Genomic DNA, 10,822 nt, shown 5'->3' on the forward strand with positions numbered 1-10,822 from the left:
AAAGTGTAGCAGGGAGTATGACCATTCATCCTGGAGCAGGAGGAGCGATGTTGTGAATTTCTATCCTGGACTGAAGGTGATTAACTTTGGAAAATCCTTTTACAGGGGGTTAGAAAGCGAGGATTTACGCAAAGCAAACTCAAACCAAGAATAGGTTTACTTAGAACATAGAACAGTACAGCACAGAACAGGCCCTTCGGCCTTCGATGTTGTGCCGAGCAATGACCACCCTACTTAAACCCACGTAACCTGTATACCCGTAACCCAACAATCCCCCCATTAACCTTACACTACGGGCAATTTAGCATGGCCAATCCACCTAACCCGCACATCTTTGGACTGTGGGAGGAAACCGGAGCACCCGGAGGAAACCCATGCACACACGGGGAGGACGTGCAGACTCCACACAGACAGTGAAGCCGGGAATCGAACCTGGGACCCTGGAGCTGTGAAGCATTGATGCTAACCACCATGCTACCGTGAGGCCCCTTTTCTTTCCTGAATTTCTTGTTTGGACTGACAAAGATGGCTTTTGCAACTTTCATTTTCAGGGTATTAGAAAAGGATTTACAGGCAGGAAACACAAGCGAACCCTGACATCAAACTCCTACAGCATCACTCAATTCATCAGGACCTGGATATTATTGCACTTTCAGTGTAAGCATTGAGTTCCAAGTCATTACCACTCAGTGTAAAATTTCTGCCTCATATCACCCTGTAGATCTTGCTCCAAATCTTAAATCTGTGTCCTGAAATCCTTTTGCAATTAGCTGGAAGGAGCAACGTTTCTTTAACTACTTTACCGAGACCAATCAGAAACTTGTACCTCTATCAATCTCCGTTCCTCCAAGGAGAACAACCGCAATTTCTCCAACCTAACATTGCAACTAAAATCCCTCATTCCTGGAACTATTCTGTTAAGTCTCCCCTGCACTCTCTCAAGGACCGTCACATCCTCCATAATATATGGTTTGCACAGATCCAGATGTTCTGACTTCCTGTCTGTGATGTCATCACGCACCGACACTTGCACGGTGACATCACCCCCCGTTCCCCGGATATTTCCTCAACTAGGAAACTTTTCCTCCGACTCCAGAGTTGCTGATATCTTTCCAGCTTTAGGCTACAGTGGGACATTTTAATATTGAAAACAATGAAATTGCTTCACAGCTGAGTATTTCTAAGCATTTCTCAACAATTTTGAGCTTTTAGTGCTCTGCTCTGTTACCTGTGAGGGGTTCCGTGTCTCTGGAGCTGGTGTGACTCTCAAAAAACAATGCAAAACACCCGTGGAGGGTGAGGGCTACCAGCTTTCGACATATAAAATTCATTCTTTCTCTCGCTCGCTCGCTCTCTCTCTCGCTCTCTCCCTCCTTCAGAAAACTCAACCAAGATTCACTTCAAAATCTGACAGTCACTCAGTTCATCAGGACCTGAATGTAAGTGTTTCTGTTTGATCTGTGGTTGAAGATTTAAACATCTGTGCAGCTGAAATAGGATAGAGCAAGATTTGCAAACAAGGATGTGAATGTTCCATTGAGATGTTGCTTAACCAGTGCCCAATGTAGGTCAATGAGCACAGGAGTGATGGGTAAGTGAGTGGGACTCAACTTTGGCAGATTCCCTTCCCTGAAGGACACTCGTGAACCAGTTGGGTTTTTACAACAATCCAGCAGTTTTCGTGGTCACTTTTTCTTAGTGCCGGCCCCACAAATGACCAGATTCATTCAGCTCAATTTCACAATCTGCCTTTGTGTTTTTGTGGTTTCTCTCTCACTCCCTTTATTCTGTTTCAAATCAATTTCACAGGGTGTTAGAAGAGGAGGATTTGCAGTCAGGAAACTTAAATCGAAAATGATATCAGAATCTGATGGAGACGGCCAATTTATTGTAACCTGAACATCATCGTAATTTGAACATGGAAGAAAAAAGCACCGATCACAGTGGGGGGAAACTGTTCACGTGTTGTGTGTGTGGACAAGACTTCAGCCAATCATCTGGCCTTTCGGAACATAATTGCAGTCAGGACAGGGAGATGCCATGGAAATGTGGGGACTGTGAGAAGGGATTCAATTACCCATCCCAGCTAGAAACTCATCGACGCAGCCACACTGGGGAGAGGCCATTCACCTGCTCTCAGTGTGGGAAGGGATTTGCTCACACATCCACTCTGCTGAGACACCAGCGACTTCACACTCAGGAGAGGCCATTCACCTGCTCTCAGTGTGGGAAGGGATTTGCTCACACATCCACTCTGCTGAGACACCAGCGACTTCACACTCAGGAGAGGCCATTCACCTGCTCTCAGTGTGGGTTGGAATTCAATCGGTCATCCAACCTAGCATTACACCAACAGGTTCACACTGGGGAGAAGCCGTTCATCTGCTCCCAGTGTGGGAAGAGATTTGCTCACTCATACACCCTGCGGACACACAAGCGAGTTCACACTCTGGAGAGGCCATTCACCTGCTCCCAGTGTGGGAAGGGATTCACTCATTCAGCCAATCTGCTGAGACAACAATGAGTTCACACTGGGGAGAGACCATTCACCTGCTCCCAGTGTGGGAAGGGATTCACTCAATCATCCCACCTACTTGCACATCGGTATATTCACACTGGGGAGAGGCCATTCACCTGTTCCCTGTGTTGGAAGGGATTCAATCAGTCATCCAACCTGCTGAAACACCAGCGAATTCATAAGTAACTGTTGTGATTGGAATTTGCTGGTGATCATATTCAGGACTGAACCATGTCCATCCGAGTCTGTTTCTGCTTAATTGAAAAATACCTCCAGCTCAGTTATAGGTGTTAATATAGTTGGTCTTTGAAAGAGAGGATTTGCAGTTAGGAAACACAAACCAAACATCATATCAGCATCTAACATTCACTGAATTTACCGGAAACTGAATATCATCAGATTTTGAACATAGCAGGAAAAAGCACCGTTCACAGTGGAGAGAAACTGCACATGTGTCCTGTGTGTGGACGAGGCTTCAGCCAATCATCTGGCCTGCCAGTACATAAATGCAGTCACACCGGGGAGAAACCATGGGAATGTCGAGACTGTGAGAAGGGATTCGATTACCCATCCAAGTTGAAAATCCATCAGTGAGTTCCCACTGGGGAGAGACCATTTAAATATTCAGACTGTGAGCAGTTTTAAAACAATTCTGGATAACTGATGTCCCCTTAACATGTTCACGCTGTAGAACTGGGTTCAGACAATCTTCTTGCCTCACTACAGCTGTGAGTTCACACAGGGGAGAAGCCGTCCGAGTGTAGGAGGGGATTCACTCAGTTATCCCTGTATGCTTGTCCCAGTTCACCCTCCCACCCAACTTGGTATCATCTGCAGACTTTAAGATGTTACATTTTGTTCCCTCATCCAAATCATGAATATATATTGTGAATAGCTGGGATCCTACTAGTTACTGCCTGCCAATTTGAAAAGGACCCATTAATTCCTACTCTTTTTTGTTTCCTCTCTGCCAGCCAGTTTTCTATCCACCTCAATACATTTCCCCCAATCACATGCGCTTTAATTTTGCACAATAATCTCTTAAGCGAGACTTTGTCAAACGCCTTCTGAAAGTCCAAATGTACCACATCGACTGGCTCACTGTACTGGTTACATCTTCAAAGAATTCCAACAGATTTGTCAAGCATGATTTTCCCTTCATAAATCTATGCCGACTCTGACTGATCCTGCTAGTGCTTTCTAAGTGTTTCGCCATAAAGTCCTTGAAATGAAATGAAATGAAAATCGCTTCTTGTCACAAGTAGGCTTCAAATTAAGTTACTGTGAAAAGCCCCTAGTCGCCACATTCCAGCACCTGTTCGGGAAGGCTGGTACGGGAATCGAACAATGCCCTGGTCTGCTTTCAAAGCCAGCGATTTAGCCCTGTGTGCTAAACCAGCCCCTATCTTTGATAATGAATTCAAGAATTTTCCCCACTACCGATGTTAGACTTACTGGTCTATAATTCCCTGCTATCTCTCTACCTTCCTTTTTGAATATTGGAGTGACGTGAGCTATACTCCAATCTGCAGGGACTGTTCCAGAGTCTACAAAATCCCGGAAGATGACCATCAATGCATCCACTATTTCCAGAGCCACTTCCTTAAGCACTCTGGGATCCAGATTCTCAGATCCTGGGGATTTACTTGCAATTCCTACCCAATACTAGCTGCTGACCGGAAGCTGCTTTACATCCTGGTTACTTCCTCACAAAAAAATCTCCTGAACTTGATATCACAACAAGGACAGCAATTAGTCTCCTCTTGGGGAAAACAAATACCTAACACTGTATTTAGAAAACACTGTTATACTTAACGCATATCAAAATATTAAACTCCAGTCCAGTCACAGGCATTATTAATGGAAGGGAAAACAAGCCCTGTCAGAATGGACATAGTTCAGTCCTGGATGTGATTAACAGAAGCAATAAGAGCAGAATCCAACCCTGCAGTCACTCGTGAACTTGCTGGTGTTTCAGTAGGTGGTAGGACTGAGCAAATCCCTTCCCACACTTGGAGCAGGTGAACGGCCTCTCCCCAGTGTGAATTCGCCAGTGTTTCACCAGGTGGGATGACTCAATGAATCCCTTCCCACACTGGGAGCAGATGAATGACCTCTCCCCAGTGTGAACTAGGTGGTGTCTCAGCAGGGCAGATGACTGAATGAATCCCTTCCCACACTCGGAGCAGGTGAATGGACTCTCCAAAGTGTGAACTTTCTGATGTCTCTGCAGGACGCATAACCGAGTGAATTTCATTTTACACTTAGTGCAAGGGAACGGTCTCTCCCTGGTATGAACTCGCTGGTGTCTCAGGAGGCTGAATGACCGAGGGAATCCCTTCCCACACACAGAACAGGAGAATGGGCTCTGACTAGAGTGAATGTGTTGGTGTCTCTAGATCCCTTGTGCTTTTGAAGCTCTTATCACAGTCAGAACATTTAAAAAGTCTCTTATCAGTGTGAACAAGTTGATGAGAAGTAAGGTTAGTTAAATTAATGAATCCCTTCCCACACTCAGAGCAGGTAAACGGCCTCTCCCCAGTGTGAACTCGCTGGTGTTCAGTGAGGTGGGATGACTGAGTGAATCCCTTTCCACACTCTGAGCAGGTGAATGGCCTCTTCCCAGTGTGAACTCGCTGGTGTCTAGTCAGGGTGGATAACTGAGTGAATCCCTTCCCACATTTAGAGCAGTTGAATGGTCTCTTGCCGGTGTGACTGCGTTGGTGAATTTCCAGCTCTGATGGGGATCTGATAACTTTACCACAGTCTCCACATTTCAATGGTCTCTGTGTGATGCTGGCCCGGGTGTGACTGAGTTGATGAGTTTCCAGCAGGGATGGATGATTGAATCTCTTCCCACAGTCCCCACATTTCCACGGTTTCTCCATGGTGCCGGTGTCCTTGTGACTCTCCAGGTTGGACGATCAGTTGAAGCCTCGTCCAAACAGGACACATGTACAGTTTCTCCCCACTGTGAATGTTACTGTGAGGTTTCTGGTTGTGTAACTGGTGGAGGCTCTTTCCACAGTCAGTTCACTGGAACTCTCTCACTCGGGTGTGTGTTGTGTGGGACTCGGTGCTTTTCCAGTCATACTGATGTTTCCACAGTCAGTTCACTGGAACACTTTCACTCGGGTGTGTGTTGTGTGGGACTCGGTGCTTTTCCAGTCATACTTACATTTGAAATCTGTTCCCACAGACAGAATAGACAAACATTTCTCCTTCCACATTCAAAGGCTGATGATATTCAAGTCCTGGTGAATCAAGTGTCTGTCAGATCTTGACATGATGTTTTGTTTCACTGCTTTAAACATCTGCAAATCCTCACCTTCCCATGCTCTGTAAAAGGAGATTACCAAAGTCATCACTGTAAGTGGAGGATAGAAATGCATAACAGGCAATTCTAGTTCCTATGGAACATTTTTTTCACTTATTCCACTGCAGATCCTCATCTTTCTCTCTCTCTATTCCCTCTCTCTCTCTCTCTGTGAAACTCAGTGTCTTGTCCTGTTTTAGTTTCTGGTTCTCTTCCTGCCCAATGTAATCCTGAGCTGATGTTTCACAAGGAGACATTTGTTAATAGTTTCCCAGAGCTCAGAGTCCTCATTAATTTCAGTGCCAGCTCTTATTTATTATCTCCCCTCCCCAATCCTCTGATGTGAACCATCCTCCAGTGGCTGAAGCAGGATGTTGAGTGTTAACAAGGGACTGTTCCAGGCAGAGAGGGAGGGAGGGAGCGAGCGAGAGAGGAGAGAGAGAGATGGGCCACCTGGCCTCCTTTGGTCCTATGAATTTAAATTTTCTGTTTCCATTGTCGAGCATATTTAAGACTGAAATAGACTGAATTTTGGTCTCTCAGAGAATTAAGGGTTCTGGTGAACAGGCAGGAGGGAGGAATTGAGGCTGAATCAGCCATGATTGTATTGAATAACAGTGTAGGTGAGACAGGTTGTCTGGATTGATCCTGCTCCTAACCCTTTTCTGCTTCCAACGGCGCGGTCTACTTTCATCATCACCGATTTTTTAAACAGATATCCAGATAATTAAACTGTGTCTCAGTTACAGGAGTTACTAACAGCAACATAAACAAACGAATGATGTGATTAACAGCAGAACCTGACTTCCGTAGTCATTTGTGAACTCGTTGGTGTGTCAGCAAGTGAGATGATCGAGCGAATCTCTTCCCACACACAGAGCAGGTGAACGGCCTCTCCCCAGTGTGAACTTGCTGGTGTCTCAGCACGTTGGAAGACTGAGTAAAGCCCTTCCCAGACACAGAGCAGGTGAATATCTTCTCCCTTGTCTCATCAACATCCGTTGGTGTCTCACCAGGTGGGATGATGAAATGAATCCCTTCCCTCACTCGGGTGTGTGTGTCTCGGTGCTTTTCCAGTCTCACTGATGTTTGAAATTATTTCCTGCAGCCAAAACTGATAAATATTTCTCCTTTGACATTCAAAGCTTGATGATATTCAGCTCCGAGTGAATTAAGTGATGATCAGATCTTAATGTGATGCTTGGTTTGAGTTTCCCATCCACAAATCATCTTCTAATATCCTATAAACAGTTTACAAAAGTCATTGCTGTCAGTGCAGGACAGAAATTTAGAATAGGCAATTCTAGTTTCTATGCAACATTCTTTCTTTTCTTGTTTTCTTAAACGTGTTGTTCAATCAAAATAAAATGAATCAAAATCAGAAACAAAATCCCAACAAGAGCAAAAGAGAATCTTCCTGACTAAACCAGAATGTCTTTACCAATGTCTATGAAACACTCTGTACTCTGAGGTACCCACTGATTGTGGAAGGTGTCAACTGTTTCCCAGAGCCACCCAGACACATGCAGGCCCATGGAAGAGAGGCCTCTTATGGGGGTCGGCAGTAAAGTGACCTTATTCAATGGTGGAGCAGGCTTGATAGACTGATTTTAAAAAAAAGTTCCTATTTATTGAACTTCTCTAATTGCCCTGGAGGAGGCAGTTAAGAGTCATCCACTTTGCTGTGGGTCTGGAGTCACATGTAGGTCAGACCAGGTAAGGACAGAAGATTTCCTTCCCTAAAGGTCATTGGTGAATCAGTTGAGTTTTAACGACAATCGACAATGGTTTCATGGTCACCATTAGACTTTTAATTCCAGATTTTTATTTAATTAAAATTTTACCATCTGCAGTGGCAGGATTCGAACCCGGGTAACAGAACATTACCCTGGATTTCTGGTTTAGTAGTCCAGTGACAATACCACACCGTCACTGCCACCCCACAGGAGGTAGTGGCGCAGTGGTAGTGGTGAAGTTGTTGACTCCTATTTCTTTTATTCCCACCACCAAATGGGACCTGATCATCCAAATTCTATAAATTGCTGTTTTAACCAGGCCCAAGAGCAAGTCCAGGACAAGATCCTCTGACTTACCCAGTCCCTCCACACCAAGCAGCCAAAGATTAGGAGCAGGGGACTGAAGTGTAACTAAAACTTGAGAAGTAGCTGCTGCAGATAACTAACTATCGGGACTGCAACCTCCCACACTGAATTAAGACATGGTCCATGGAATTCTCTGGGTTGGAAGCAGCGCCTGCAGCCTAATGCGCCTCCCGAACACTAGGACCCGGTTGGAAACAGAGGCGCAAAAGCCCCGCCCACCATCTTTCGAATTCGCCAAAACACGAACGCATGCGCAGTTTCTCCACTGAAACAAGATGGCGGCCGTTAGTCTGGGTCTGTCTCCGGGGAAAAGACCCGGAGCTGCAAATGTGGGACCCGCAGCTTCGGATTCGGGGCTTGATGCCTTCACCAGGTGTTTAGAAACCCTCCACGTCCACCCGCCGGTTCCATCGCCCCCTCCGCGTTTCCGCATCCTCACCGGTTTGGAGATCCGATAAACAATAGGCTTCCCATCCCTATCACTGCGCATGATCCTGTGCAGGGCGTTTCTGCGCCTGCGCACTGCTCTCCTGTGCTCTGGAGAGAGGACATTCACCACCGCGGGGGGTGTCGGGTAACGTCCTCGCCATGGCAGCTACCAACTAACCAGGGAATTGTGAATTTATTGTGCTTTGATTTAGCAATTGGGGAGGAAATCAGTAACAATAGGAACCCAGGCGGGATAGTGGATAGTGATTAGCATGGTAGCACTGCTAGCGACCTGGGTTTGATTCCAAGACTTGGTTGACTGTGGAGTTTGCACTTTCTCCCCGTGTCTGCATGGGCTTCCTCCCAGTGCTCTGGTTTCCTCTCACAGTCACCTTCTTGAACCTCTTCAGTCCATGTGGTGTTGGTCTACCCACAGTGTTGTTAGGAAGGATGTTGATGCAGCAACAGTAAAGGAACAGTGATATGTTTCCAAGTCCCAATGGCGTGGCTTGGAGGGGAACTTCCAGGAAGTGATGTTCCATACATCTGCTGCCCTTGTCCTTCTAGGTTTCGTGGTTGTGTGTGGGAAGAGATTCACTCAGTAATTTATCTGCTTCGTGGATGAAAAGAGTTTTGCTGATAATGGAGCCACAACTTTTCAGAAATCCTGGACTTCATTTCAAATTATAACAGATTGTTTCTCCCCAACAGGTTCAATATACATTGTGTTTTTACAGAAGTCTCTGTATGCAGACTCCATTAAACAGTAGGAAACAATGGGCATTTAAAGATTATTTCTATTACATAAGTGACTGCATACTGAGACCGTGAGATTACTGGATACTCAAAGGAGGACACATTAGAAAGAGCTGTGAGTGTAATCAGCACATTGTTCTCATCTGGTTCCTCTGCTCAAAGCTAGACCAGGTCAGAAGCCCCAGGCTTTTACATACTGAACATTTTGGTTTTAATAAAGTCTTGCTAACCTGATAATAAATGTCAACATATACTCAGATCCTCTTTCAATGATGTTCAACATACCATTTGCCTTCCTGATCATTTGCTGCACCTGCTTTTGATGACTCATGAACAAGGACACCCAGATCCCTCTGGATATCTGCACTTCCCAATCTCTCACCATTTAAGAAATATTCTACATCACCTTCCTAGAACCAAAGAGGATAACTTCATATTTTGTCCACATTATAATCCATCTGCCATGTTCTTACCCATTCATTAGCCTGTCTAAATCCTCATGAATCCTCTTTGCATCCTCCTCGCAACGCACATTCTCACCGAGTTTTGAGTCATCAGCAATCATGGAAATATTGCATTTGGTCCCCGCACCCAAATAATTGATATAGATTGTGAACAGCTGGAGCCCGAATACTGATCCTTGTAATACCTCACTGGTCACAGTCTGCCCAGCTGAAAATGATCCATTTATTCCTGCTCGCTGTTTTCTATGAATCCTCAATCCGTGCCTGTATACCCCCCCCCCCCCCCCCCCCCAACTCAGATGTTCCTAACCTCCTCTGTTGGACTTAATCGAAAGTCTTCTGAAGATCCAAATGCACCATATCCACTGATTCACCTTATCTGTTCTGTAATAATATTCTTTTTTTTTTATAAACTTAGAGTATCCAATTTTGTTTTGTTCCAAATAAGGGGCAATTTAGCATGGCCAATCCGCTTAACCTGCACATTTTTGGGTTGTGGGGGTGAAACCCACGCAGAGACAGTAGTAATATTCTTAAAGAAAACCTCCAACAGCTTTGGAATCATAGAATTTGCAGTGCAGAAGGAGGACATTCGGCCCATCGAGTCTGCACTGGCCCTTGGAAAGAGCACCCTACTTAAGCCCACGCCTCCCCCCATCCCCATAATCCAGTAACCCTACCTAACCTTTTTTAGACACTAAGGACAATTTAGCATGGACAATCCACCTAACTTGCACATCTTTGGACTGTGGGAGGAAACCGGAGCCCCGGAGGGAACCTATGCAGACACGGGGAAAATGTGCAGACTCCACAGACAGTGACCCATGTCAGGAATCGAACCTGGGACCCTGGAGCTGTGAAGCAACTGTGCTACCCACTGTGCTACCGTGCTGCCCCATGGAAAATATAATTTCACTGTCAGAAATTCATTTTTTAAAAAATTTTTTTTAAATAAATTTAGAGTACCCAATTCATTTTTTCCAATTAAGGGGCAATTTAGTGTGGTCAATCCACCTACCTGCACATCTTTGGGTTGTGGGGGCGAAACCCACGCAAACACGGGGAGAATGTGCAAACTCCACACGGACAGTGACCCAGAGCCGGGATCGAACCTGGGACCTCGGCGCCGTGAGGCAGCAGGGCTAACCCACTGCGCCACCGTGCTGCCCTGCTGTCAGAAATTTATGCTGAATTTCCCCAATCAGATCATTATTTTCTAAATGTTGCTGTTAACACA

Source organism: Scyliorhinus canicula, unplaced genomic scaffold (assembly GCF_902713615.1).
Source record: "Scyliorhinus canicula unplaced genomic scaffold, sScyCan1.1, whole genome shotgun sequence".
Lineage (NCBI taxonomy): Eukaryota > Metazoa > Chordata > Chondrichthyes > Carcharhiniformes > Scyliorhinidae > Scyliorhinus > Scyliorhinus canicula.